A 17,468-nucleotide genomic window follows, 5' to 3' on the forward strand; every position below is an offset into this window, starting at 1 on the left:
GGAAACATATATACAAAGGAAAATGAATTGTGCAAAATTTGCTTATTTTATACACTGAAATACATGATGTTAATTTTAATATTTTTTATATGCACAGTTTTCTTAGCAGAAGGATTATGTTTGTGTGTGTGTGTGTGTGTGATTTGGATTTTTAATGTAGCTTTAAAAAAAATTCAGTCATATCGCTACGATGTCTGCAGTGTGGTAGTTTATAGTGATGTCTAGCACTGGGGCATCATGCTGCAGACATGTAGCATGATGTCCCACTCAGTCACAATATCAATTATTCATTTTATAACAGATATTGATGAAGCACCGTCCGTAGATGACCTTGATGGATTTATAAATAATCTCATAGTATATGATGACGTAATGCTGGACATGCAATCAAATCCAGCTAGATTATTTTCTCGAGGTAGGCATAGAAACTCTGATGTGATTTATGTTACCCAGCGATATACACAAATTCCAAAAGTAATCAGGGATAATTGTAATATTTTAATTGTGCTTAATGGAGTCGATACACATACTCTGCGAAATATTCATCAGACTTGGTGTAGTGGAGAACATGGACATGATTAAGTTCAAAAATTTCTTTTCAAAAGCACAATATACTCGACACGGAATTATAACAATAAATTTACATGATCCATGATCACGATATCATATAGGTCTTGATAAAATATTTGGATGAAAGACTGATCTAATTATAGCAGCAGAGAGGGTGCGACCTCAAATGAGTGTCACGGTGGGTAAACAAAACATACAAATTTTGAAAAACATGAACGATAAAAATAAAATAACATAATGAGCTAACCCAAGAGAAGCTCTCGTTAAGTTAGAGGCTTCAGTTTGACGATATTGACCATGTATTTTTCGTTTTCACAGGAAGCTTTTATTTTTCAAACATTATAACTGAAGCAAGTGCTTTGTTCACCCTCTCTGCTGCTCCTCTGATTTGACCTCAAAACTTGTTTTGGCCTACATCCATACAAAATAATAGCTGACCACTGCATCTTTGCCACCCCACCCCCAAAAATAATTATGCTGGTGACCCTGGGTACTAGGATAGGTGATAGCATAAAATCAGAAGCAGAATATTTGTTTAATTTAAGTTTCATGTCACTAAGTTTAAATATGCTAAACTGTGATATCCTATATCAAAAACACATGAGAAAATTGCATTTTTTTACTGCAAATACAGTTTCTATTTTTATTTAACGTGTTCAGTTTTTGGAATAGATAATTATTCCATGGCATGAATAAATATGTATATTATGTATGTATGTATACATATGTATGTTCTGTATGTATGTATGCATATGTATGTTATGTATGTATGTATGCATATGTATGTTATGTATGTATGTATGTATACATATGTATGTTATGTATGTATGTATGTATACATATGTATGTTCTGTATGTATGTATGCATATGTATGTTATGTATGTATGTATGCATATGTATGTTATGTATGTATACATATGTATGTTATGTATGTATAGATATGTATGTTATGTATGTATGTATGCATATGTCTTCTAATAAATATATACATCCTTAAATACAACACCGTAATTCTTGAACCCCAGCTGTAAAAATGCTAAATCCACCAAATTTAACTATGTGTCTTTTCAGTTCAAAAATATGTACAATTTGTTTAGGTTGTAAGCATTTGCTGAGGAAAATGTAACCAGGTTAAAATCAGAAAGTAAATGACAGTGGGTATTGATTGATTAATTGATTGAATAACAATAGCCTGTAATTATACAAATGTCTGAAAACAATTACTAGTACTTACTATGAAAATCAGAACAGTGTAATTAATTTCAGATAATTGTGCTTACTGATTACCATTAGCTGAAGTCTTCCATACACATACCCTCTGCAGACAAATTCTACTATGAATTATTGATATATATAACACATCTCTCATTCTATCAATCAATCTATAACCAGAAACTTAAAATCAAAGGTTACTCTTCCACCCAAGAAAGAGAAATAAAACAAATGTACAGTCTGCATCCTGAAACTGTATGTACTATTCTTTTACTGCACATCAGCACAAAAGTGGCTACCAGTTTGTGATGCCAAATAAACCACTAAAAGTTAAGTGTGAATTGTCTCAGATTTAATCGCACAAAAAGTTAGGAAGATAAAGTTTTGTAAAATGTAACAAATAATTTAATTCCCAAAGTTAAAAAATGAAAACTTAAGATAAACTTACAGTATTATGAATAAAGTTCAAAATAATCCTAAAAGTCTGCACAAGTCCAAAAGACTCGAGTGTCCCAAATTAATATCAGGTCCTTGAATATGTTGATGTGCCAAAAGTCTTGATATATCGCAATGGCAATGTCCAGAACTCCTATGAATAAATTTACAACAGTCCTAGAATATTATTTTAGTCCCGAGTCAAACAGCATTTTGTAATTGCAATGAAGAATCAAAACAAATAATTTCCTCTCAGATTATATATAAACACAACATTAAACACCTTGGCAGACTGATATTAACACAAGAACATAGGATTTAAGTTAAAAGGAATGAATTAATTGTCCAACTCTTTCTCCTTATATATCCTTCCAGGAGTCTATTATGACAATAAGTTGCAACAAAACAATATGTGACAAAATCCACAACTCAACCCTACACTTCATGATTCAGGACCACGAGTGGCTGAATGGTCTAAAGCGCTCTCCGTTACGGATCACTGCCATCTCACCTCTGTCTGCGTGGGTTCGAGTCTCAGATTCGGCTAATGTGTGTATGTGAGAAAGCTTGCCAGTAGCTTCTAGTGGGTTGGTGGTTCTTTCCGGGTTTTCCTGGGTTCTTCCTCCACCATTAATACTGGCCGCTATGTATAGCCTATTGTATGCTGAAAAATGGCGTTAAACCCCACAACAACAACAACTTCATGATTCCTTCCTATGTAACTTACATAGCAGCACTCAATCATCTGATTTAACCATCCAACTAGAATTTTATCCAAACAAATAAACAGGTTTATCATTAAAATTAATATTAAGGATTGTAAACACCTATGCAATCTAACGACATGTTAAAGTTACACACAATATAGTTAGTCATGTACCAAATATTACACACAAGGTCGATATACATAAAGATAAATCACTGAGGTTTGCCTAATGTTATGTTTCCACAAATTTGTTGTAAATTCCAAAGACCTAATGTATACAAGCCCACAAAGGAAAAATCAACAGACCTAACAAATATAATCCCACAAAGATAAAATTCACAGTCCTAACAAATATAACCCACAAAGATAAAATCCACAGACCTAACAAATATAACCCCAGAGAACTAACACATATAACCCAACAGACACAACAAATATAACCCCATAGACCCAACAATTATAACTGCACAAAGATAAATGAAATAAATGTACAGACTATTTATGACTGTGTATACTAAGACTGCGTCCAGATAGTAATACAATACTGTGTATACTAAGACTGATTCCAGATAGTAATAGAATATTGTGTATACTAAGACTGCTTCCAAATAGTAATAGAATACTATGTATGCTAAGACTGCTTCCAAATAGTAATAGAATACTGTGTATACTAAGACTGCATTCAGATAGTAATAGAATACTGTGTATACTAAGACTGCGTCCAGATAGTAATACAATACTGTGTATACTAAGACTGATTCCAGATAGTAATAGAATTCTGAGTATACTAAGACTGCTTCCAAATAGTAATAGAATACTATGTATACTAAGACTGATTCCAGATAGTAATAGAATACTGTGTATACTAAGACTGCATCCAGATAGTAATAGAATACTGTGTATACTAAGACTGCATCCAGATAGCAATACAATACTGTGTATACTAAGACTGCTTCCAAATAGTAATAGAATACTATGTATACTAAGACTGATTCCAGATAGTAATAGAATACTATGTATACTAAGACTGCATCCAGATAGTAATAGAATACTGTGTATACTAAGACTGTGTCCAGATAGTAATACAATACTGTGTATACTAAGACTGATTCCAGATAGTAATAGAATATTGTGTATACTAAGACTGCTTCCAAATAGTAATAGAATACTATGTATGCTAAGACTGCTTCCAAATAGTAATAGAATGCTATGTATACTAAGACTGATTCCAGATAGTAATAGAATACTGTGTATACTAAGACTGCATCCAGATAGTAATACAATACTGTGTATACTAAGACTGATTCCAGATAGTAATAGAATACTGTGTATACTAAGACTGCTTCCAAACAGTAATAGAATAATGTGCATACTAAGACTGCTTCCAAATAGTAATAGAATAATGTGTATACTAAGACTGATTCCAGATAGTAATAGAATACTGTGTATACTAAGACAGCTTCCAGATAGTAATACAATACTGTATACTAAGACTGCTTCCAAATAGTAATAGAATAATGTGTATACTAAGACTGATTCCAGATAGTAATAGAATACTGTGTATACTAAGACAGCTTCCAGATAGTAATACAATACTGTATACTAAGACTGCTTCCAAATAGTAATAGAATAATGTGTATACTAAGACTGATTCCAGATAGTAATAGAATACTGTGTATACTAAGACAGCTTCCAGATAGTAATACAATACTGTGTATACTAAGACTGCTTCCAAATAGTAATAGAATAATGTGTATACTAAGACTGATTCCAGATAGTAATAGAATACTGTGTATACTAAGACTGCTTCCAAATAGTAATAGAATACTATGTATGCTAAGACTGCTTCCAAATAGTAATAGAATGCTATGTATACTAAGACTGATTCCAGATAGTAATAGAATACTGTGTATACTAAGACTGCATCCAGATAGTAATACAATACTGTGTATACTAAGACTGATTCCAGATAGTAACAGAATACTGTGTATACTAAGACTGCGTCCAGATAGTAATAGAATACTGTGTATACTAAGACTGCATCCAGATAGTAATACAATACTGTGTGTACTAAGACTGCTTCCAAATAGTAATAGAATAATGTGTATACTAAGACTGAGTCCAGATAGTAATAGAATATTGTGTATACTAAGACTGATTCCAGATAGTAATACAATACTGTGTATACTAAGACTGCTTCCAAATAGTAACAGAATACTGTGTATACTAACTTTTAAGTCTGATCCAACAAACTGCAGAGCCCCAGATTTGCTGTCACACAAAGTTCAGGTAACTCAGGATCTACTCAGTTTATTAGAACTAACCATTAGAACAAACAACATGGACCCTGATCAACTGGCACCTTATGCAACGGCAGATCAGGGGCCATGTTCTTTGCAGTTGGATCTGATTTATGAGCCAGAATAGATTGTAACTGTCAGTCTGAATATTTCACCCAAGACATCTCTTGATAGTTCAAAGAAATATATGTTTACCCTTTATTATAATTCCAAAAGTTTTTGATACTCCTCAGACCTAATATATATAAATCAAGCAATAAAAATAAAGAAATTTGTAGTCTATTTATGACTGCATCAACAGCTGATTCAATAATGATCAAATAATATATGTCTATTGATAGATAAAACAAATTGCTGATGTTTACTCTCTCATATTTTAACAAATGCATTTCCATGGAACCATATACAGAGAAAAAACATGCCCGCTGCACAATGATGAATACAGTAAAACCAGTCTTGAAAGATCACATCTGTCAAAAATCATGTTTTCTCAAGACAGGTGGTCTCTCATGACAGGTCATAATACTATATAATCAATAAACCTGTGCATTGAGAATCTGGTCACTCAAGACAGGTGATCTCTCATAGCAGTGGTCTTTCAAGAGGTTATACTGTACTATGTGTACCATAGAGGAACACAGTTTACACCTGTTATAATGTCACATCTTATAATGCCATCCTCACTTATTGTGAACAATATGTCCATTAAGGGATTTCACGACTCTTTCATTCCCACATTATACCATCATTCTTTCTTCTCAACATCTGCCAGGATAAAATATGTACAAATATATTCTAATTGTTTACACTAATTGCCTTCATTATAACAGACTCTCGAAAATCTGTTTTTATTCAGTATTTCAAACAGTAATTACATTTAGTTTATTTGCAACTCCTTGAGTAATTGCTTTGCAAAAATCATTTTGGTTTATTATCTTAACCAGCATTAATTGTAATTAGACAAGATAATTGTAATTAGACAAGATCATCCTGTGTAGGTCTTTTGATGTATATGGTCACTTATAAGCTGAATCCAACTGTGTACAACAAAATGCTGATCCCCTGTTGCAAAAATAAGCCGACAGACTAGGATATATATTGTTTGTTCTTCTGATTACTCCTAACAAACAGCATAGACAAGATCTACCAGTGCAGTATGTGATGGCAGACTTGGGTCAGTGTAGTTTGCAGTTGGACTTTAGCAACTGAGTATAATATATGGAACTTACAGCTCAATTACGCAAAAGATTAGAATGTATAATTTACCATTTAAGGAAAATTTCAAACAATTTCACTGGATTTAAATGGTTGTTGCTTTGGATTTAACACCATGCTTTCAGTACAAAATATGCTATACATGGCAGCCAGTATAACTGGTGAAGAAATAATGCAAGAATCAATTTACTCATTATCAATGTAGCCTCTTTTTCAATTAGTTCAGAATATTTCACAAGGTCTAACAAGAATACACTTCAGTTTTATTAAAAATACTTCACTAATTAACAATGATAACAATGACAATATCAAAATCTAATTATTTTGAGCAGGTAAATTATTTAGAATCATTATTTATAGCATATGACAGTAGATGCTAAGTTTTTGTACAAACTGGTCATTTTTGCAAGTCACTGTGGGTAATCTTTTAAAGGCATTGTGCCAGGGTAACTGTCTTAAGGTATTGTGGGTAAAATTGGTACAATAAATTATACTTTAACTAGCGCACCTCTTACAGCAATAAAATTTTGCAAAGAAAAAGTCTCAGACCTGTCATAATAATAATACATCATAGAAAATTACCTAACATGACTTAAAAAAAGGTTGATTTGTACCAAATTTTTGTCATAAAAATTATAGCTTTAGAAAAAACTGACAGTTTTACCTGCTCAAAATAACTGAGCTCTAATGTTGTCTGGTTTGAAATTATTAAGTTTTAATCTGGCAAAGTAATTTGTTTAGAAACCTGGAATTGTATACCTATTAAACAGTGCTGAAATGGACTTTAAGTGTATTAACAAGTGCCAACGGCACAACGTAGCCAGCTACTTCATATTGTATGCTGGCATACTAGAGTCTGTTCTATTCCATACAACAAATAGTCTTTACATTGGGTGTACAAAGGTTTCAGGCAAAGTATATTTGTAATGTGTACATATCTATGATCTAATCAGGGTCAATTACATTTTTAATGTGTATTATCTAATTAGGGTCTATTATATTTATAATTTGTACATATCTATGATCTAATCAGGGTCTATTACATTCTGAATGTGGATGATCTAATTAGGGTCTATTACATTTGTAATTTGTACATATCTATGATCTAATCAGGGTCTATTACATTTGTAATTTGTACATATATATGATCTAATCAGGGTGTATTACATTTGTAATGTGTACATATCTATGATCTAATCAGGGTCTACTTAGGATGCGTGGTTCTGGGAGTCACACAAGTTTCTTAAGAATCACATTAAAAAAGTCAACAAGAAATTGACAGCATAAATTATTTTTTTAAGGTCTACTTTTATTTCTTCAAAAATCCACCTCCATTCAGACAATTCTCCTCTTTTTTTAAATGATTGGGGCAGTCTCTCCCATATATTTGTAATTCTAGAAAAGAACTTCCAAAATATCACATAAACTACTGAATGCTCCCTTATATGCATGCACAAGTGGGCGGAATAAAAAAAATCCATTGGTTTTGGAACACAATGATGACAGTTATTGGAATATGCATTATATGTTTATTGACATATACTATATTTTATTGAATCATTCCTCCTACATATATCAATGTACAGAAAGGGCATCTGCTTAAATCTGCTTCCTTTAATGTATTCACGGAAGGTACTGTTATATGAATATTGACATGATGTGATAAATGATGGCACAACGGAGCTAAAACAGTCTGAAAGATAACCAAATTTATCCACCCCCATATTCCTAGTAACAGAACAATCATGACCATCTCTAGACAGGTTATTTGAAATAGTTGATTATCAAAAAATAAAAAATTACACCAGTCATCCATTTCATCAGGTGATTTCAATGCAGCAACAGGTCTTATCATGATTTCCGTTCAGAGAAATAAAATCTCCTCGCTATCAAATACATTTATAAATTGGTATGGACGTATACAGCAATTTTTTTTAAGGCACCTTAACAAAGCAGTGGAAATTTTGTGCCAACTAAAGGCAAAGTTTGAAAAATGTAAAACAGAACTGTACAAAAATGTATAAGATTCAATGTTTCAAACAAATGTAAACATGAAGTACAATAAGAGACAATACAAAACATAAAGATTTTTTAAACAATTTAAATTGTATGGTCAAAACTCATTATATAAACTGCATTCACTCAAAAAGTCCAAGACTTTCAGCATAAAGTTTCTTCATGCAGTACACATAAAAAACAACTTGCAACACCGAAATCAATAAGTTTCTTCCTTACCCCATATGTAAGCTAGCCACAAAGTTTTGCGAAGATACACACTGCAGAAATGAACTTACAGCACAGAAAAGAAAAAGTTAACAGACAGTTGGACAAACAGATGGACAGACAGGGCCATAGAATAATATACTGTGCAAAGAGGTAGGTGTGTTGACGGTAATTTAGTTTAACAAAAAGACACCACTGAAAATGGTTTATATAGGTACTGTATGTTTGGTTACACAAACATCAACAATAATGATGAAACGCATGCAGACGTTTTTGAACAGGTGGCAGTGAATTACAGGCCTGACAGTCTAACCTAAAATATCACATGCAACAATGTAAACAAAAAATTAAATTATTCACTAAAAGTGACTATGTACACTATACATGTATACATATCAGGAAAATAAGTCATAGGGACAAAGAAAATTGACTTACATAAAAATATGAAGTTAATCAGTGAAAGTGACCATGAAGAAAACTGGCATTTGTCACATAAAATACACACATCCAAGTGGTTTGATTTGTAGAAAGTAATGTTCTCAGAGAATTAGTGACTTATCGTCTTGATACATAATCAATACTACGGCTGTAAGACAATTACATATTCAGAATCATTCATCTTCAATCAATCAATAATGCCAAAAACCATGAATACAGTGTCATCAAAATTCAATCAAACTCTACAGAGGCTGGTCATAACCCACAATGTCAAATAAAATTCCTCACAAGGAGGAGTTGGCCATTGTATAACTCAGCTTGATCAATAATAATTACCCCACACATGGTGGACAAAAGCTGGCAGATTCATATCGTGACAAAGTTATCTGCCTGTTGCAATTATATCACTTTTGCCGTTTCTTCTGTAGCTAGGTTCAAACTGTCAGTTGAGAGTTTCTAGCCATCACATAATGCAAATTATAACTTTTTAAATGAAGCGAAATTCAATTTTGTAAAAATATGCAGGCTCCTAAAGCAGACTAAAAGGAAAGAAAAAAAATATATTTCTTAAATTAAGAAGAATCTGAAAAATTACTATAAAGGCATGAAAATCAAAATCAGATCAGCATCATGCACAGCACATTCATTTGTCTAACTTGAGTTGCTTTTGCATTTTTCATTGTGCTGACAATTTTAAAAAAAAGTTTAACTTAAAAAATAATACATGTATTCAAAAATTTTAATAATGGACTGAAACACCAATTAATGTTGTGACACCTGGCTATACTGAACAATGCAGTGCCATGTGGTGTCACACGTGAACACTACATATTATAATCATGACCACATAATGTAACCTCTCAAACTGGCAAAACTAAGCATTTAGAGTGTTTCATCGAGAATATTTGCCAATTGTTAAAAAATTCAATATAAGTAGGGATTCAGAATTTTATATTATTATATAGCACTGATCCAGCTAGATAGAAAGAGAGGGACATTCACTCCTGTGCCTTCAGTACCCTTTGAGCACCCCCCAAGCCTAAAAATACCTTTATAAATTTGTTGTCTACTTCTTTCACTCTCTATATCACTAAAAATTCTTTTTAAAATGTGTGTTGTCTCCCCTCTCCTGCTACCTAAATCACTAAAGTCTCTTTTACTCTATTTTGTTTACTATTTATTTTTATGTTTATTTAATGTGGGATAAACTTATAAACATTAAAATGTACTGATGTGTATTTCTACTGCCCAAGAAATTAAATTCTAAATCTCATTAGATCACAACAAAAATACCCATTGTTACAAAACATGCCTCAACTCTGTAAGAAATCTCTAAATAGAACATTAGTGTTACATTAAGGATAACTTGTTTTGAAAGACCATTCCTTCTGCCCCAAACTAATAGTCTTTCAAGACAGGTGGTCTTTCATAATTGGTCATGACACAAAATAAGTCATAAGCATGCATGTGGAAAGTGGTTTCTCATAGGTAGGTAGGTAGGTCTCTCAAGGCAGGCTTTACTGGATATCTTTATGGAGAATGTGGTTAGTTTCTCTGAGACATTTTCAGGTAGGATTTCTAAAGATGTTTGAGACATTTCATTTCAGAACATGTCCTCATCATGAAAACACATACATGCAAGATCACATGCATGCATGAATGCCTCCACACACACATACAAACATATCAGAAGATCAAATATAACACTTAATGTTTCATCAATATCTATCAAGTTTGTCTGGGCTATAATACCAATAAGTGATTATTTATTATAGTTTGCAATACGTGGGTGTTTTCAGCTCAGTTCAATCAAAAGACAAGACATATTTAGTTTTTTTAGGCGGAAAACATTTCATATCATCATTATCAGGTAGACTGGATAAATTTACATTTCATCCAAAATTAACTATTTACACCCTACTTACCAAATCAATTAAATTGTCAACAACAAAGTGGAACCAATTATGGAGTGTGCCAGCAGTATCATAAGTTCATTATTTGCAATCACAGGACACAGAAGAAGTGAAGTTTACAAATAAGAGTCAAACATCCATCCCAAGCTAGTGATTTTATGCTGTCATTGACTTACTCCAAACAATTCAATGGAGTAGCCTGGTCAGATGGCCAAACAATTCAATGGAGTAGCCTGGTCAGATGGCCAAACAATTCAATGGAGTAGCCTGGTCAGATGGCCTGCTGTAATACTATCACTGGCCTGGGATAGCAGGCTAATTGTGGACTTGTACATCACTGATTTGGTATGCAGTGTGTGTATTAAAAAGCATACAAATCTATGCAGTGTGTGTATTAAAAAGCATACAAATCTGTATGCAGTGTGTGTATTAAAAAGGATAAAAATCTGTATGCAGTGTGTGTATTAAAAAGCATAAAAATCTGTATGCAGTGTGTGCATTAAAAAGCATACAAATCTATATGCAGTGTGTGTATTAAAAAGCATACAAATCTGTATGCAGTGTGTGTATTAAAAAGCATACAAATCTATGCAGTGGGTCTATTAAAAAGCATACAAATCTGAATGTAGTGTGTGTATTTAAAAGCATACAAAACTGTATGCAGTGTGTATTAAAATGCATACAAATCTGCATTCAGTATTTGTATTAAAAAGCATGCTATCTGTATGATGTGTGTGTATTAAAATGCATACAAATCTGTATGCAATGTGTATTAAAAAGCATACAAATCTAGATGCAGTGTGTGTATTAAAAAGCATGCTATTTGTATGCGGTGTGTGTATTAAAAAGCATACAAATCTTTATGCAGTGTGTGTATTAAGAAGCATACAAATCTGCATGCAGTGTGTGTATTAAACAACATACAAATCTACTACTATAAGAAACAGGAAGTCATAGCCAACTAGTGATAACAGGTATCATCTATATATCTTGTCAATGTTTTGTGTGAAAGGGTGAATACTTAGATTTACCAATCACAATGCTTAGTGTTAACCATTCATGAGGCTTACAGCAGAGGTTGCAGACCAGGCGTAATGCTTAATTTTACATGTTCATGAGGCTTACACCAGAGGTTGCAGACCAGGCGTAATGCTTAATTTTACATGTTCATTAGGCTTACACTAGAGGTTGCAGACCAATCACAATGCTTTAGTATTACATGTTCATGAGGCTTACACCAGAGGTTGCAGACCAGGCGTAATGCTTAATTTTACATGTTCATTAGGCTTACACTAGAGGTTGCAGACCAATCACAATGCTTTAGTATTACATGTTCATGAGGCTTACACCAGAGGTTGCAGACCAGGCGTAATGCTTAATTTTACATGTTCATTAGGCTTACACTAGAGGTTGCAGACCAATCACAATGCTTTAGTATTACATGTTCATGAGGCTTACACCAGAGGTTGCAGACCAGGCGTAATGCTTAATTTTACATGTTCATTAGGCTTACACTAGAGGTTGCAGACCAATCACAATGCTTTAGTATTACATGTTCATGAGGCTTACACCAGAGGTTGCAGACCAATCACAATGCTTTAGTATTACATGTTCATTAGGCTTACACCAGAGGTTGCAGACCAATCACAATGCTTTAGTGTTACATGTTCATGAGGCTTACATCAAGATGCTCCCACTACAACCAATTAAACCTAAGACATGAATGATTATGCCATGTCTACTTGCTTGTAAGTTAGGTCCAACTGTAAACTGCACAGACCCAGATCTGCCATCACATAATGTCCTGACAGATCAGGGTTTATGCAGTTTGTTAGGAGTAAAAAGGAGAATGCACTGATCTGCTGATGCATTATGTGATGGCAGTTCATGTCTGTACTAGGACTCAACATATAAGCAAGTACATATGGTAGAAAAATATAACATTTTACATTAATGTTTACTGGTAGCTATTAATTACACTGAAACTAAATTGGCTTGGCTTTTGTAAAATGGATTTTGCATCCAATACGCAATCAGTTCATCACCTTCTGAAAGCTAAAATGCCATACCAATTAAAATAAACACATACTGGTACTTGCTCTAGTGTTGTCGAAGGCATCTATATTATAAATGATACTGGCAGTTCCACTTACCTTAATAATCTGACAATACACTGTAATTTCCCAAGTGATAAGGTTTTGAAAACTCCAGTTACATCCTGATTATTTGTGATGTTGAGCAGTCTGCAAGTAAACAATATGACATTTACAACATTTAAAAAAAAAGCAATGGAACTGCTTATATAGAGCCTGCATGAATACCATACAAGTCCCTCTGCTTGTACCCCATGTCCATCATGATTATCAATGACCAATATTCTTCTAGCCTGCAACAAATGTTTCCCTTTAAACTGTATACCAAAACATATGATTTTTCTCAGATTAAATTTTGGGCTAGTAACACAAAACTGTCCATAACAGGCTACATTACATGATGTCAAGATACGTCTCTACGAGTCCCAGACAAGTTTAATTTTCTACTAATCCCAGGCTACTTTACTTTTCTACTAGTCCCAGGCAAGTTTAATTTTCTACCTATATCAGGCTGCTTTATTTTTCTACTGGTTTGAGGCAACTTTACATAATGTCAGCATATTTTACTACTAGTCCCAGGCTGCTTTATTTTCATACTAGTCCCAAGCTACTTTGCAGAAAAGGTTCTCCAAAGAAAGTCACCAGCAATTTAATAGTGTCAGCCTGCTAGAAGAATAAGCCATCAAACAAAAATTAGTTTTGGAAGCTCTCTGCAATATTAGATGATAATTCAATTCAACATTATGCAGAAATTTACTGATGGTTTTGGGTGAAACATTTCTAACAGATAATTGCTTGTGAAATGTTATAGCACTTTACTATTATAAAGATGGATGTTTTTAAATACTTGGTATGTTCACTTATTATTTGAGTCAAACTTCAAGCAACACAGACCATGATATGGCACTAAATAAAGTGCTGCCAGGGTCTCTGCTGTTTGTTCTACTGATTACTCCAAACAAACTGCATATACCTAGATCTGCCAGTGTATAATACATCATAGATCTGGGTTTGTGCAGTATGAGGTTCAACTGGACTTATAAGTCAGTATATACAGTAGCTAAGGATCCAAACAATCCAAAATCACATAAAAATACATAATTCCAAGTCAAATATTTATCCTTGGGCAATGATCATGATGCAAAACAGTATGGGAACATGTACCCTAACACTAATTGCCAATAAAAATAATAGTTGAATGAGTTTTTCACAAATTCACATAATTTGCACATATTGAAGCGCATATATTCTTTCTATCCAATACACAAATAAAACTAAATATTGGTAAGTGAATTTTCTTTTCCCACTATAACATCATTATTGAGATTTTATACTTTTTTCAGTGGTGTGCATGATAGCCAATGTATCACAGGTTCAAATTTCAAATGACTTCCAAGGTCTCCTGTACTTTTTGTTGACTTTATCATTTTCTTTCAATGGCATGTAATTGCAATTATTCCAATTTTAAGAAATTTTCTTTTTTATCATTATTTGATAAAAGTCACAACTTCATTTTACGTACATCTCCAAAATGTTTTTATAGCACTAAGATATGCTCTGTTAAAAAGTGACATTGTAACAACTATGTCACAATGTAATGATACACTCTGGAAAAAGTGATGCTGCATTAATTATGTCACAGAATATTGATACACTTTGGTAAAAAGTGACATTTCAGCTATGTCACAATGTAATGATACACTCTGGAAAAAGTGACACTGCATTAATTACATCACAGTATAATGATACACTTTGGTATAAAGTGACATTGTAACAACTATGTCACAATATAATAATACACTCTGGAAAAAGTGACACTGCATTATGTCACAGTATAATGATACACTTTGATATAAAGTGACATTGTAACAACCATGTCACAATGTAATGATACACTCTGGAAAAAGTGACACTTCATTAATTATGTCACAGTATAATGATACACTTTGGTATAAAGTGACATATCAATTATGTCACAATGTAATGATACAAAAGTGACATTGTGTCAATTATGTCAGAATGTAATGGATTGTATAGCACAGTACACATCAATTTTACCAAAACTGATCATCTTAAAACCTCAATGTCACTGTTATCATAAATTTCACCATTCTCTTCCAATGAAACTAAAGTCTGGAATGAAGGAAATGATTTGTTAAAAAAGCTATCTGACATAAACCATTCTTTGAAAATAAAAGATGATAGGTTCAAATGACATTAAGATCTTCAGTTGTAGAAGGTGCCACCCCATCATTGAGTCAATGAAATCGCTCATAACTCCATTCCTTTTTGTGAGTGCTCCAAAAGAAGTGATGTGATACATTCAACATTCCATTAGTGGCTAATCTAATACATGTAACAACAGCATTGAATCAAAAGGAAATGAAGAGAGGCAGGCCTGATATTTTAAGTGGGTCTGAGAGGAAAAAGCATGCATTAGATAAAAATAAGACTGGTAAATAATGGTGATCATATGGGATGCTGGAATACTTGGAAGGGCAAATCTGGGCTCAAGACAATCTGACATAGCATCATGTTGGCTTCTTATGCTTCCAAAGGTGATGTCTTCAAATCCTGCATTCCAGCTTTTGAATGAAATCAGTTGACCCACAGATGTTGCTGATCAACATCAGGTTATTTTGTACACGTGGAAAATAGCCAGATTTCTCAGTTTGAGGGAGAAATCACACAGCTCATAATGCGATGAAATGTCTATATTGTCGAGTTGTAATGGAACCCAATGATGTTCAGGACCAATATCTTTCAAGATTCATTCTTATTACGATGATTTGGCATATACGACTTTTTCCATGTATTGGCAGCATTTGCTCTTTAAGTCAATTTTCTTAATTTTTAATATTTATGCTCATGTATATAGCATGAAGGCAATACATGAAATTTGATACATTCAACTCAGCTTTAATCCTGAATATATATATATATATATATATATATATATATATATATATATATATATATATATATATATATATAACACAAAACATTTTACAGTCCACTTAGTGCCTTAAAAAACAATAAATTTTTGTTGAAATGCAATATTAAGTATAATAAGTATAGCTATTCAATTTAAACAAAGAAATTATTGCTGAAATTTATTGATTTTGTATGTAGTCAACATTCATTGGGTCAAAGTTCTGAATTAAGTTGCAATTTATTTTGTGAATAATATGGTACTACACAGTAGACAAAATTCCTAACCCAGTTCTCAGGCAGTCATTTATGCTCTCTGACTAACACTGCAGCATATACAGAAGAGCAAAAACATGGGCACATGTACTAAGCAACACCCCCCCCCACTACCACATGACTCAAAATGAATTCTATCAGCAGCTTCAGTAATATATGTGCCTCCTGCATTTGTCTGAGGTCAAACAGAATAATAAATCTGTTGAAAGTTGCTTGGAACTGTGGAACCTGAATGTATTTCAACATAACATTCAGGTTATGTTGCTGAAAATGAAATAAAGGATAAAGAGCAGATGATAACCCATGTATGTATGTATGTATGTATGTATGTATGTATATATATATATATATATATATATATATATATATATATATATATATATATATATATATATATATATATATATATATATATATATATATATATATATATATAAGCTACATTGATGTATGCCATTGCCATCTCACACATCCTGGACCCCAGTGTTCTGAGTTTCTGAATCCTACAGACCATGAGTTTTCTGAAAAAACATACTGTTAATGTCCATTTTCCTCAAGAGTCATATGAAAAATTGAAAAATCCTCTATGTGCCAAGGAAGGTAATAACATAAACTGAAACATATAAAAAGTATCAATAAAAAAGGCAAGAAAGATATTAAAATTAAAAATGAAGCCAAAAGATGATTTCATGAAGTAAAGTCTTTTGATTTGCCTCAATAGTTATTTTTGCCAATTAAAGGATTCCATTTTTTTCTCAGCTGGACTCCTATGTTTGCTACCAGACCCCAGTTTCTAGAGAGGGAGGGTTGAGGACTTCAAGTGTCAAAGTCCTACAGAGGGCTCCAAGCTATAAAATTGGGAATTGTACATTTTTAAGAAATAAATGGCAATAGGAAGAAAGTGAAACTATATTGCACATCAAGAACCACATACCTGATATACAAAGATTCAATAAAAATGTTCAAGCCGTTGAGGAGGAAATGAAAAAACAAGCTGAAATCTCATTATTACCTCATCTTTGACATTCTTTCAAGCGATTACTCCAGATATGCCCATGAGGAAAAAATTAAAGCTTATTGCACATCTGCATTAACCACATATTTTGCCAATAATGTTAGACTGAAATCCTCTAATGGGTATAAGAGTAGAAGAAC

General features: G+C 32.8%; 1 protein-coding gene across 2 annotated transcripts in view; it reads right to left on the reverse strand.

The window, feature by feature from the left end:
• LOC149804922 (uncharacterized) overlaps window positions 1–17,468 on the reverse strand; it is a 121,174-nt gene that overhangs the window by 94,525 nt on the left and 9,181 nt on the right. For both annotated transcript variants that reach the window (XM_089945934.1, XM_089945929.1), the window contains exon 2: window positions 13,167–13,256. The gene's annotated coding sequence lies outside the window, so the exon portion shown is untranslated. The remainder of the gene's footprint in view (window positions 1–13,166; window positions 13,257–17,468) is intronic.

This window comes from Sinohyriopsis cumingii, chromosome 2 (assembly GCF_028554795.1).
Source record: "Sinohyriopsis cumingii isolate HCF-2022 chromosome 2, ASM2855479v2, whole genome shotgun sequence".
In the NCBI taxonomy this organism is placed as follows: Eukaryota; Metazoa; Mollusca; class Bivalvia; order Unionida; family Unionidae; genus Sinohyriopsis; species Sinohyriopsis cumingii.